This window comes from Juglans regia, chromosome 15 (assembly GCF_001411555.2).
Source record: "Juglans regia cultivar Chandler chromosome 15, Walnut 2.0, whole genome shotgun sequence".
Classification (NCBI taxonomy): domain Eukaryota; kingdom Viridiplantae; phylum Streptophyta; class Magnoliopsida; order Fagales; family Juglandaceae; genus Juglans; species Juglans regia.
Genome location: NC_049915.1, coordinates 1810323 through 1823915, shown reverse-complemented (window position 1 = coordinate 1823915; position 13593 = coordinate 1810323). Strand labels below are relative to the sequence as shown.

General features: G+C 36.3%; 1 long non-coding RNA gene and 1 other non-coding gene across 2 annotated transcripts; one reads left to right on the top strand and one right to left on the bottom strand.

Moving 5' to 3' along the window:
• Window positions 1-6792: 6792 nt before the first annotated feature.
• On the top strand, window positions 6793-10175 carry LOC108983490. The gene is made up of 3 exons (XR_001994878.2): window positions 6793-7421; window positions 9127-9475; window positions 9758-10175. It is a non-coding gene; the product is annotated as an uncharacterized LOC108983490 (long non-coding RNA).
• TRNAG-GCC lies at window positions 10074-10144 on the bottom strand. The gene has a single exon. It is a non-coding gene; the product is annotated as a tRNA-Gly (tRNA).
• Window positions 10176-13593: the final 3418 nt, after the last annotated feature.

The following is a 13593-nucleotide window of genomic DNA, read 5'->3' as shown; positions in this document are numbered from 1 at the left end:
CATGGTGGGATTGGAAATTAAGGAAGAAATTAAACAGCCTTTTTCTTTTTTAAATTCTTAAATTTTTACAATTTGCAATTTTGCATAAATGTGTACGTCTACGATGCAACTGGAATATGTGGGTCCCAACCAACTATTTCACAATTTTGGATTAAACCGCAGCTTATTTAATTAATATTTTCTGAGATGATCCAAAATGTTCTTGGATTTTTATTTCATAATTTTGTATGTAATTTCTTAAATTTTAACCATATCGACTATCTAGTCCAATTACATATATAGCGGACTTTTCATGGGCCAGTCTAACTTGAATTTCTTAAGTATTCTTCTATATATGTGTATAGGATTTCTTTGGTTTTAACCTGCATATTACCTATTCCAACTCCATATATATGTATCGGAGTTTTCAACTATATATAATGTATATATTATAAAAATAGTTCTACAATATTCTAATGTACCATATTATTAATCTACGTTAATTTGTAAGTTTACTTTTATGAAATCTCTTTATTGCTAAAACATTCATCTTTTAACAACATGATAGTTAGTCAACACTCCTAACATATACATATTAGAACTTACGTGGGATGAGATTCAAAATTCAAATGAGGCAAAGTACCAAAGGAAAATGTGTGTTTACTTGTAAGTAAAGAGTATAAACAAGGAAATATTATTGGGTAAAAACTGTCATGTTAATCTCATTAGAATGTATAGATTTATAGGCTAGACTACGTACAATTGATTCTCCTAGAATCATGCCCAGAGTATATCAAGCAAACCATAATTACAGGGATGATAATGAACCATAATTACAAGAATTACAATCAAAGAGGACAGCTGTTATCACTGCGTGAGGTAAGGGACTAGAATCACGTTCCACTCTGCTGGCGTGGAGGGATGTCACCTTGAGTATCAGAAGTTTCCTTAATACACCCTTGCAAGCCCAACGGAGGGGGGAGTACGTGGAGCTTGGTCCGAAGTAGAGAGAAACGAGTAGAGACCAAAGGTTTGGTGAGACCATCAGCCAGTTGATCTTTGCTGGAAATAAACTTGACTTCAGGGATTTTTGCCGCTTTTCTCAGACAAAGTGGTAGTCTATTTCAACGTGTTTGGTGCGGGCATGGAATACATGATTGGCGATGAGGTAGGTCGCACCAATATTGTCGCACCAGAGTACTGGTCGCTGGGAGAGATAGACACCAAGCTCACGTAGGAGAGATTGTAACCATAAGGACTCAGCAGTGGCATGCGCAACCGCCCTATATTCGGCTTTGTGCTAGAGTGAGCCACCGTGGGCTGTTTTTTAGAGCTCTAGGAGACTAAGTTACTGTTGAGGAAGATACAAAAACTAGAGGTGGATTTTCGGTCGTCAAGACAACCTGCCCAATCCGCGTCCGAGTAGATGGACAATTGAGTAGAGGAGCTTGGACAAAGCAATAAGCCAAATTCGATAGTGAATTTAAGATATCTCAGAATGCGCTTGACGGCGGTCCAATGTTCATCCGTGGGTTTGTGCATAAATTGGTACACTTTGTTTACGGCAAAGGAGATGTCTAGACTTGTTAAGGAGAGGTATTACAGTGCACCAACCACACTTCGATATAAGGATGGATCGTCACAAGGGGAACCAAAGAATAGGGACAATGTTGTCAAGGAAGACATTGGCGAGGAAACTGGTTTTGCCGCAAGCATGTTTGTCCGTTGAAGGATGCTGTGAATATAACTGCTCTATGATAAAGAAGGCCATCGAGAACACGACAAGCTTGAACGCCCAAGAAATAACCCAAGCCACCGAGGTCATTTACAGCAAACTTGCAGCTGAGATCATAAATAAGTTTGTCAATAGCTGTAAAACTGGAACCTGTGATCAGTATGTCGTCTACGTAGACGAGAACATACAGAGTGATGGAGCCTGCCGAGAGATAAATAAAGAGGAGTCAGAGGCAGAGTTGGTGAAGCCAAGAGAGCATAGATGTTCACTGAGTCGAGAGTACCAGGCTCGAGGAGCTTGCTTTAACCCATAAAGGGCTTTATGTAATCTACAAACATGATTTGAGAAAGTAGGATGGACATTGCCAACTGGTTGGTGCATATACACTTCTTCAGACAAGTTCCCATGGAGAAACACACTTTGAATATCGATTTGGCGAATGGACCATTGGTGAGAGAGAGCAAGACTGAGTACCAAGCGAATTGTTGTGGGTTTAACCACTAGGCTGAAAGTATCGGCAAAATACACCCCCTCTTGTTGATGATACCCCTTAAGCAACCAGTCGTGTTTTACATCGTTCTAGCAACCCATCAAACTTGCGTTTGGACTTAAATATCCATATAGAACCAACAACGTTCATACTAGGTTTCATAGGGACCAAGGACCAAGTACTATTTTTCATGAGGGCAGAGAATTCTTCATACATGGCTGCACGCCATTCACTGTATTTAGAAGCTTCAGAATAGCATGATGGTGACTCAAGAACAGAGCTGGTAGTAAGGAAGGACTAAGGAAGAGGATATCGAACAGTACTGTCATTGAATGTTTTGGGTTGGTGAATGTTATTCTGAGCTCGTGTTGTCATCGGGTGAAGTCAAGGCACCAGGGATTCAACAGCAGCGGCAAGTTGAGGAGACGCAACAAGTGGAGTTGGAGTGAGTGTTGGGGGGTGTTGGTATTATTGGACGCAAATGCTAAAGAAGAGGAAGCCGAAGGTAATGTGGATTCAGTAGTAGAGATAGGGGACTGTTGATGGTCGTCGGGTATAGGAAATGAAAAAGGTAAAATGGTTGTTTCCGTGAGAGAAGGCTAGGGACTGTAAGAGTGAGTGTTATTGGATCAGAATGGAAATGAGTGTTCATCGAAGATCACATGGCGAGACACAAAAATTTTTCCAGTGGTGAGATCAAGGCATTTGTAACCTCGATGAAGATTTTTTTCTAATGGTTGGAACATGTAAAAGATTTGATAAAGTAAAGGACTGTGAGTGAGAGGTAAGAGTGGTGGAACCGATGTGTTTGATATGCAAACCTGCCTCGTCACCAACGTGAATCTGATCGTTGCCATTATAAGGCTCAGAGTGAAGAGTGACATTCTGAAAATCATGTGTGAGGTGATTCGTAGAGCCAATATCAGGATACCAATTTATATCAGTTGCAGTTGATGGATAAGTCAAATAAGCAGCCATGTTTGGAGGTTGACCTTGATATGCTTGATCAAACCGATGGTAGCATTGAATTGCTGTGGGAGTAGTTTTGCCACACACCGGACAAGAAGGTCGAGAATGGGAAGGCTGAGAGGGGCCTCCCGACTGAGACTGCCCTATGGAATGATAGGAATTACCTCACCCACGATTGTTGCGACCACGTCCTATAGAATATTGGTGTTGTCCAGAAAATTACTGGTGTTGTTGAGAGGAACGTTGGTGACGATGTTGGTTTCCTCCACGAGAGCATGTGTCTTGTCGGGTGGCAACATTAGCTGAGCCAATGGTTGCATCAAGGGTAGTCTGGTGATGTTCAAGACGTAACTCGAAGTTGAGGAGATGACTGAACATTTCATCAGTGGTCATTTAATCAATTCTGGTAGATATAGAAGTGACAATGTCATCATAAGTGGAGTCAAGACCACCCAGATTATAGGATGTAAAATCCTGATGCAGAAGAGGCTGACCAATAGCAGCTAATATATCCAAGAAGGACTTCATTTTTTGGAAATATTCTGAAATAGACATATTACCTTTCCGAGTGGTGGCCAAAAACTGTCGAGTTTGAATAGCACGAACAATAGAGTGGGCAGAGAACATTTTCTCTAATGCCATCCACACTTCTCTGGAGGTGGAAAGTCCCACCATTTGGGCCAAGATGCCTTCAGACAGGGAAGACATCAATGTGCTAAGCACTACTTGGTCTTGAAGAAACCAAGTGTGGAAATTTGGGTTAGGAATTGTGGGTGAAGCATCAGACGATGATGCTATAGCAGGGTTGGGTATGGTGGTAGGAGGTGGGGGATTTGAACCATCGACAAACCTGAACAAACATTGTCCATGCAAGTAAGGGACGACTTGAGTTTTCCACAAGAGATAGTTGTCTTTGGTCAGTTTTACTGTTACCAGACTTTGAATGTTTACTGGGTGGATAGATGAAGAAGCAGCCATTAGAGCAAAGATAGACAGAGGTCACAGAGATGCTCTGATACCATATAAACAAGGAAATATTTTTGGGTAAAAACTGTCGTGCTAATCTCATTAGAATGTACAGATTTATAGGCTAGACTACGTACAATTGATTCTCCTAGAATCATGCCTAGAATATATCAAACAGACCATAATTACAGGGATGATAATGAACCATAATTACAAGGATTACAATCAAATAGGGCAGCTGTTATCACTGTGTGAGGTAAGGGACTAGAATCATGTTCCACTCTGCTTGCGTGGAGGGTTGTCACCTTGAGTATCAGAAGTTTCCTTAATAAAGAGAAAAGATATTTTCGTAAATTGTGCAATCGCCGTATAATCGTTTTGAAAAAAGTGAATAAAATATGGGATCAACATAAAAAAAATTAATTTTTTAATAATAGATCTCACTATTTTTTAAAACGATTACACGACATTTATACACTTCACGATTGTATATAGAATTACTCGTGAAAAAAAACACCCGGAATCTGCAGACTCTGGACAACCTCATTATTAACAGGTCTCGATCTTAACGAATACTATTTTGTCTTCAGCTTCCTCAAACAAAAGGCCACTTATTTAATAAAGGTTTCTGGTCTCTAGGTTCCATAACGATCATCACCTAGCTAGGAAAACTATACACACATTACTTGTGGATTCCTGTAGAATAGCATACAAATGATGTCCATGGATAGCCCTTTGTCTCCTCCATCTTGCGTTATTATTGTGTTGAATGCCACTAAGGATCGCAGCCAAGTTGAGCTTGATTACATCATTGAAGGCGTGGAGGCAGTGGGTTTCATTCTCCGTGGCAGCGATAAGCTTGTCGTGCTAGGAGTCCTCCATAAGCTCCTCCACCCCAGTAAGTGTTTGGGTGGATTTAATATAATTATCTTCATGTTTCTCAGGAATCAAAATTTTTATTTGTTTTGTTCTGTGTTATGGCTTACTACATCTTGAATTCAATATCTGTGGAAATAACACTGCCTTTGCTACTTGACTTGTCCATCTTCTTCCCTGTAAGCTTGCATACCTTTTTGTTGAAAACTTAGTAAATAATATCTGAGTGTTCTGCTGCTATTAGTTATTATATTGGTCTTCATGCTACTCACCATATAAATAAATTTCTGTCTATTTTTTTCATGTTTTGGCAAATATATATATAGTGGGTTACCAACTCAGAGCATGCACGGATGATTTACTTGTAACGAGTACTCGTGCATTGGAGGAAGTAGTTTCAGAGAAAGTTGATTTGTATGTAGATATGCTCAAGAGAAGTGCTAGAAGGCTTGAAGATCAAGGGGTAAATACATGCATGCTGCAAATTCATTCCAATTAACACCATATATAATGTTGTTTAAATGTAAAAAAATTTGGATGGCTATGAATTCATATAGAATAACGCTAAATACTGTCGTGGAGTGTATAAGTGCCGCACAATTCATTAAAAAAAAGTAAGATCTACTATTAAAAAATTAACTTTTTTTTCATGTGAATCTCTTATTTACTCACTTTTTTCAATAGGATTTGAGCTAAGCTTACATATTTCACGATTATAAATATTATTTCTCATCCAAATAGCATGCATGGATCATACTTTTATTGCTGAGATTATTTTAGGACTCATCGTCTTCATGGGGGATAAGGATCATCTCTATTTCGAAAGAAACTAATACTATCTATGCGATGTTAAATAGATGTTATCCAATGTAAAATGATTTTCCCCCCTTTTAAGTGCATGACTACTGTAGTACTTAGTGCTTAATTAGGTTGGCATATTTATCACACACTAAACTCAAAAACATTAATGTATATGCTATACCTCCGATAAATTCTCTGAGTTCTTCTACTTGTAAGTCAATGTAAATAGCACAATTGTCAACATGATATAAGTGGTTTTATGACAACTTTAAGCATTTTTAATTTTAATTTGACATATTAGCAATATGGAAGACGTGCATGTCCTCCAAACCGACTTATAAATAGAATTTTTATACAAGTCTACCATGTAATGGAACCGATTAATTCCATAGATTAGGTGCCTTTGCTCATATTCTATTTATAAAAAGCCCACCTAAGCTTTGTAAACTGACAACGTTTGTGCACTTAAACAAGTTCTCACTTCTCACCATGTGACTCAACTCTCTTGATGATCATGTATGTATATTAATTGTTTTCTCTTTTGTTGTTCATCTTGATACTTTCTTTTAATAATTTACAGGTTAGCATTGAAGTCAAAATTACGGCTGGTTTTCCAATTAAGCAGGTTGTTTTTGTAATACCCCGTATTTTAGTGTATTTTTATTGAAGGATTATCATTATTTTATTCAAAAATTTATCCTCTTATTTTAAATTGGTTGGATTTTTAGTGAGTTTATTTATATGATATTAATTTGGTGAAAATTATTTTTATGTGCTTTCTTAATATTTATTTATTATTATGCATTTAAATTGCTTTTAATATTTAAATTAATCACTGTGGGATTTAATTATTTCAATTTGACTTTACCATTATGTTTAAATTATTTTATTTAATTTGTGGTTTTAAAATCGTTTTCGTTGGATCATTTTCGTGACCCAAGTTATGAAGACTGGACCTCATTTCTTTCTTTCTATATTTCTCTTTCTTCTTTTCTTTTTCTCTTTTTCTTTCCTTTTTCTTTCTTTTCCCGCTGCATTTCCCCCCGTGCGCGATCCAGCTCCCTCTCTCTCCCCGTGCGTCCGTCACCTTCACCCAGACCGCTGCCGTCACGCCTCCGTGCACGACACCGCCCGGCCGACTAGCTCCCCCATCGGCCGGCGACCTCACCCTCCAAATCCTAGCCCCTACCTCGCCGCTGGTAGCCCGCACGCACCCTTCAAGCCGCGGCGTCACTTTCGCTCCAGCGCCGCCGTCGCACCACCTCCGGCCACCATCTTCCTACCACTTCATCCCCGACCTCTTGGCAACTCAATGGACCCAACCCCGACTCCGATCCGTCACCGGTGAAGCACAACCAAGCCCATTTTCGATTTCGGCATTTTTGGCCTAAAAACACCCCTTGCGCCGCCACCCACGGCAAACCACCACCACCATTGGCTTCACCGACCTCTCTAGGCTCTACCCTACCATTTTTGGGTCTTCGTTTGTCTCCATTGAAAAGTTAGTATTTGTGACCCACGGCCACAGTGTATTTTACACTGTAATGTTGCTCAGACGTCGCTTTTTCCAACTTCGTGATCCTTCGGAAATTGGTATATTGCACTGTAAGTATTTCTCCAAAGAACTTTCGTAATTTAAATGTATTTTTGCACTAACATATTACACTGTATTTGTTTGACATGCCGGACTGAGTCCGAGGAGTTCGGGGTCGGATGGATTGATGATTGGAGTTGTTTGGGTTGGTTTGATTGGATTGGTTATTGGTTATTGAGGAATGTGGATTTGTGTTGGTACATGTGCATATCAATATTTCATGCATGATCATGTTTGTAAAGAAAACTGGGTTTTCGTGTATTGCATTCATGTGCATGTGTGATTTGGAAAAGTTATGATTTCATGTGTGAGAAATTGGATTTGTTTGGATTGATTGATTTGAGAAAAAAAGGGAAAGAGACTGTAGGGATGGTGGTAAGCAGGGACGGTGGTAGAGTCCCGCCTGTGATTCCCGCCTACGGTGCACGCGGTAGGAATGGTGGTAAGCAGGGATGGTGGTTGTGTCCCGCCTGTGATTCCCGCCTACGGTGCACGCAGTAGGGATGGTGGTAAGCAGGGATGGTGGTAGAGTCCCGCCTGTGATTCCCGCCTACAGTGCTCTGTTATGTATTTATTGTGTGGAAAGGAACTGTAGGGATGGTGGTAAGCAGGGATGGTGGTTGTGTCCCGCCTGTGATTCCCGCCTACGGTGCACGCGGTAGGGATGGTGGTAAGCAGGGATGGTGGTAGAGTCCCGCCTACAGTGTCCGATAAATTGTTGAGTTTTGTGTAAATTATTTTCTGGGAAAATGTTGGATTATATGTTTTGGCTAAAAATGGGATTTTGGCGTGTGTTAGAAAATTATCATTTTCGGGAAAAATGATGTTTTGAGAGAAATGTATATTCTGTTTATGCATGCATGTTGGTCGCATTTAATGCATTTATATTACGTCGTTATTTTGGGTTATACTTACCTGCGGTACCGTTTTATGGTAACGCAGCTTTTGATGCAGATGAGGATGATGAGTCTTAGGCTTTGGCTCCTTGGTGAGAGTGATCTGGGATCACTGGCTTTGTTATCTTATTTTACTTAATTGTATTTTGGGACATGTATTAAATTTTATTTTGGGATGACTGTATAATTTTGTAAACCCTTTTACTGATGTTTACTTGTATTTAAATTCTGGTACTTAGATGACTAATCCGTTGCGTTGTTATTGTACACTGTCGCTTGTACACACACTTGGGCACGTTTCGTTGGGATGTGTGACCGTGTTGTCATCATCCTGGCGTCTCAATTCCCGTGTTTCCTTACATGGGGGTCGGGGGCGCCACAGTTTTACAGGAGGCAGCAAGCTGTAATGCAAGTTTGGTTGTAATCGACTGGTATTTTATTTGTCTTATATATATATATATATATATATATTAAATAGAGGTTATCACTTAATGACTTATTGTCATTGATAGTTAGTTTATTAATTGTTAATTTTTTCACTGTTGTGAATTCTTCTCTATCCCAATGTTTTTCTTTCATCCTTCAGTCCAATTTGCTGCTCTATTGATCTTTTCCTTTTGGAAAAGCTGAATATAATTTTGATAAGTGAACTATTCCCAAGTGGGATTTGGATCCCTATCTAGGACATTTATGACTGTCTTAAGCGAATTTCTCAATCGGCATTAAATGTTCAATAAAGGTTGTGGAATCCGATTTATGTGTCTATCTCTCCGCTACTTGCATCATTTCATTGATATGTTTGTATGTCTTTTTTTAACAGGTACCTTAGACGGGATTTCAGGTTTTACTTGAAACATATATCTTCCAAGATTGCAATGATACCACATAGCATGTCTGTGCAAGTTTTGAGACCTCATACAAGAGATCCGCATGATATAGAACACATCCTGTTCTATTCTGTGTCCAAGCCCGTTCTAATATCAAATGATCATGACAGTAAACACATGGAGTCTGTTATCTCTTATAGAAGCTTCCCCTCATCCAATGGCTCTTCCGAAAACTCCATCATGAGAAACATGACGATGCCTTCCATCTTTTGCATACAGATCAAATGAGGATGCATGAAACCTCCATGGATATTGGGGCTTCCTATGAACTACAAGAATCAGGTCAGAGATCTTTTATATATTATTTAAATGAGTAATGCTATATACAAATCCTGAATAAACAAGTTCCACACAAGCTCTTCGTAAAAAAATAGGTCTCACTTAAAAAAAAATGGTTTGTTTACACTTTTTCATGTTGGAATTCACTTTTTTATAAAGGGACGGCACGAGACTTGTCTATAAGGAACTTGTACAAATCGTTACTTTATAATTTTGCTAATATTCTTTTGGGTTTTTGCTAACTGTTTATATCAAGATTATAGTCTGTTTATTGATTTGGAGCAGAAGACAGCGTGCAGCTTGAGGCAACTCTGCAAGCTGTTACAATTTCAGAAACTGGGAAGAAGACTAGCTTCTGGGAAGCAGAAGCAGCAGCAGAACCTGAAGGAAATGAGAAACCAACGAAGCCGTGGCAACAGCTTAAGAGACACAAATAGCTTTGGAAGTGTTATTAGTAAATCATTAATAGCTTGTTGTGCTAAATAAGGTAGGATTGCAAATGGACATGAAAGTTTGTAGCCAATAAAAATTATTTACATAACTACTACCTACGTACTTTCACGTAAAATTTAAGAAAATATAGCTGGTTTGTAAAAAGTATTGCACCAGCCGGGAATCGAACCCGGGTCTGTACCGTGGCAGGGTACTATTCTACCACTAGACCACTGGTGCTGCATGCAATTTTGATAGAAACCTATGAATTGACAAGCCCCAAAGTATGAAAAACTTTTTTTTTTTTTTGGGAGTCCACTTTTTTACAAGAATAATACTAGTACGTACTCTCATTATGTCCTATCATTTTGTTCTCTCATTTTGACAGTTTATGTATTTAATTTTTTTTATTTACTAATTAAAAAAGTGACTATTAGTATATTAATTTTTTTTTTTTAAATATTTAAAGATATTAAAAAAATATGAAAATAAAAAATAAAAAGATAAATTTTGCGTAGGGGACACGCACAACAGTCATTGCTGGGCTATAGTCTAGTATCACTCTTTTTACAAAAGCCTTGTGCAAAACTTTTACGTTTGGAGCTTGTTCCTAACATTACTTATTTTTATAACCCTTATTCAGAAATTTTAGCCTAATCATTCATGGAGAAGCATCCTCCCCTTTTCTCCCAATGATTCAATCATCTCAAGTTGAACATTTGTAGGATTACATTGGTGTGCTTGCTGGGGGGGCTTCACCTAAAGGTTTGGGCTTTTGTACAATACTGTGTATGTATCATTGGCCTCATAAGTTTAAAAACCCAGGATTTGCAAAAAAGTTAGGCTGCTACAGTTTTTAGATGAAATTGAGGTTCTGATTACAGAGCACCTATCTAATGCAAACCAGTATAAAACTTTAACTGGTGTTTTTTGGGAGATTACCATTCTGCTTTGAATTTTGCAGAAGTTTTGGAAGTCCAATTTGGGCTGTAATTGAGCTGAGCCAAGCTGGTCTTTGGCTTGTCAAGTTCGACTCGACTCAAAATATTCGAGTTCGAACTCAACTCAAATTGTTTATTTTTTATTTTTAATAAGATTTAATAATTAATAAATTTGATAAATAAAAAATAAAAAATCTAATATTGAATTTGTACAACTAACAAGTAGAACATTTATTAAATTATAAAATTTTAAAAATTTATATATAATTAATATCTAACTAGTTGATATTTATCCATAATAATAATATATTATATGCTCACAGAAATTATTAATACATACACATAATATGATAATATATATCTATTTCATATATAATTCTTACATACTAGTATATAAAATTATTAAATCTTATCGACTAATTATTGTAAAAATTATAATATATTGCTATGAAGTATATTCAATATATAGAGACATAAGTAATTAATTGTGTTACATATTATATATTTAATTATAAAAGTGTTATGCTTATATTATTAGTTAATACATATATATGTATATATACATAGGTATATATATATATTTATCAATTTATGAATGAGCATTAATCGAGTCGAGTTTTATCAGGTGTGTGTCATTTACTAATCGAAATTTGAAAGGGTATCTGTTTTCACATGCAAGTTTTTTTTTTTATAAGTCGAGTTCGATTCGAGTTTAACCGAGCAAGTATCGAGCGGGCTATCGAACAAGCTGGTTCATTTACAACCCTACCCTAGTCATTTGTCACTTGATGAACAATGGTTGGGCCATGAATAATTTCATGAAATAATAGGAATCATGTGCCTGCTTGGTGGGACATCAGTTGGTTGGAAACAGAGTGGATATAGGTAGCTTTAAGAATAGGTTAAGAACAGGAGCAACAAAGTCTTCAAAACATTTGTTGGCACATGGAGAGTGAGACAGAGAAGAAGTGCTGTGTAGTACAATTATAATGTTAGTGAAGACTCTAGAGAACAAAAAGTTGAATATATATATATATATATTTAATTTTTCAACCAAATTAGATGGTCAAATTTGAAGAAATACACTCAAGATTTAATTTTCCGAGTAAATAGATATATAAAAATAAATTCAACGGCTCCAAAATAATATCCTCTTATTTATTATATGCATACTATTTAGATAGAGTACCGTATTATTACTAAGTTACAATATTATCCATTTTTAAAAAAAAATAGGTATTATAAAAAGAATAATGATAATATCCCCTCTCATTTTAATCCTTATTTTATTAAAAAAGTAATTATTAGTGTATTGATATTTTTTTAAAATATTTAAAGATGTTAAAAAATATAAAATAAAATAAAAATGAGTTTTGCCTACCCAACAGTCACTACTTGGCGGTGGCATAGCATTAATCTTATAAAAATGCCTTATTTTTTTCCAAGACATAAGTGTATAACCAATTCAGATAAGGGATTCCAATCAAATAAAATCTGAATTACTGGGGATCAACAGTATATATCATCTGAAATAGTCAATGCTCAGGATATTCCCTTCTGAAAAACAAGCCTCTCTTCGGCCATTATTAGCTCTTAACAGATGATGGCCTCTACAGTCTACACTCACGATCAAATGAACCTAATAGATTCAGTTAATGGCTGCAACTATTCCTCAAATTTCTGAGTGTTAGATATAAAGCATGAAGATGCGACTTTAATAAGTGGGATGGGGTTGATTTTTTTTTTATTGTCACGTGTTTGGAACAGTGTTCCAATTAATTTTGGAAGTGTTAAGGTTCTGGACAAAGAAGTTTTACTACTTGAACCAGCCTAGGGATTAGAATGACGTTGATTTTTATGGATAAAAAAAAATTATGAGTAATGGTACGGTTATAATATTTTTTAAATTCATTTAGACTCCGTTTAAATATAGAAACAGTTTTATCTCATTTCATCTTATCATTATAATTTTTTCAAATTTTTACATAAAATATAATAAATAATTTAATTTTTTTCAAATCTCAAAATGATATTTTAATAATATTTATTCAATTTCTAATTTTTATCGAAAATTATCTCATCTCACTATTTAAATAAGATCTTATATAATTATATTATTAAAAAAGATGATACTTCTGTAAAATGTTATTATTTTTATAAGTTATTATAGTATTATATAAAATATTATAAAAATAATTGTATACATCTAGAATGATATTTCATGAGAGAAAAAGCTAAGCATCCAACTCTATATGGATAAGGCTCAAGCAACGGTCGTGTTGGCACCAATAAAGGTACAAACATTTCAGGACGTGACGCCAAACTTAGAATTGTACAACTATTTCAAAGGTAATTGTTAATAGAATTAAGAAGGTATTGTCATGTATCATTTCAGATTCTCAATATGCATTTGTACCTAGTCGACTCATAATTGATAATATTTTAATAGCTTATGAGTTAGTCCATTACTTGAACATGAAGAGAAAAAGAAAAAAAATGTTATGTCACTCAAACTTAATATGAGTAAAACTTATGACCGAATAGAATGAGATTTTTTAAAGGAAGTTATGAATATGTTGGGATTTGAGGAACGGTTGATAGAGTTGATTATGAATTGTATTTAACCTCTTTTTCAGTCTTAGTGAATGGAGAGCCAAAGTGTCATATATTTCCTAGTAGGGGGGTTAGACAAGGAGACTCACTGTCCCCTTATCTTTTCTTGCTAGTTAGTTAAAGGTTGATTTCACT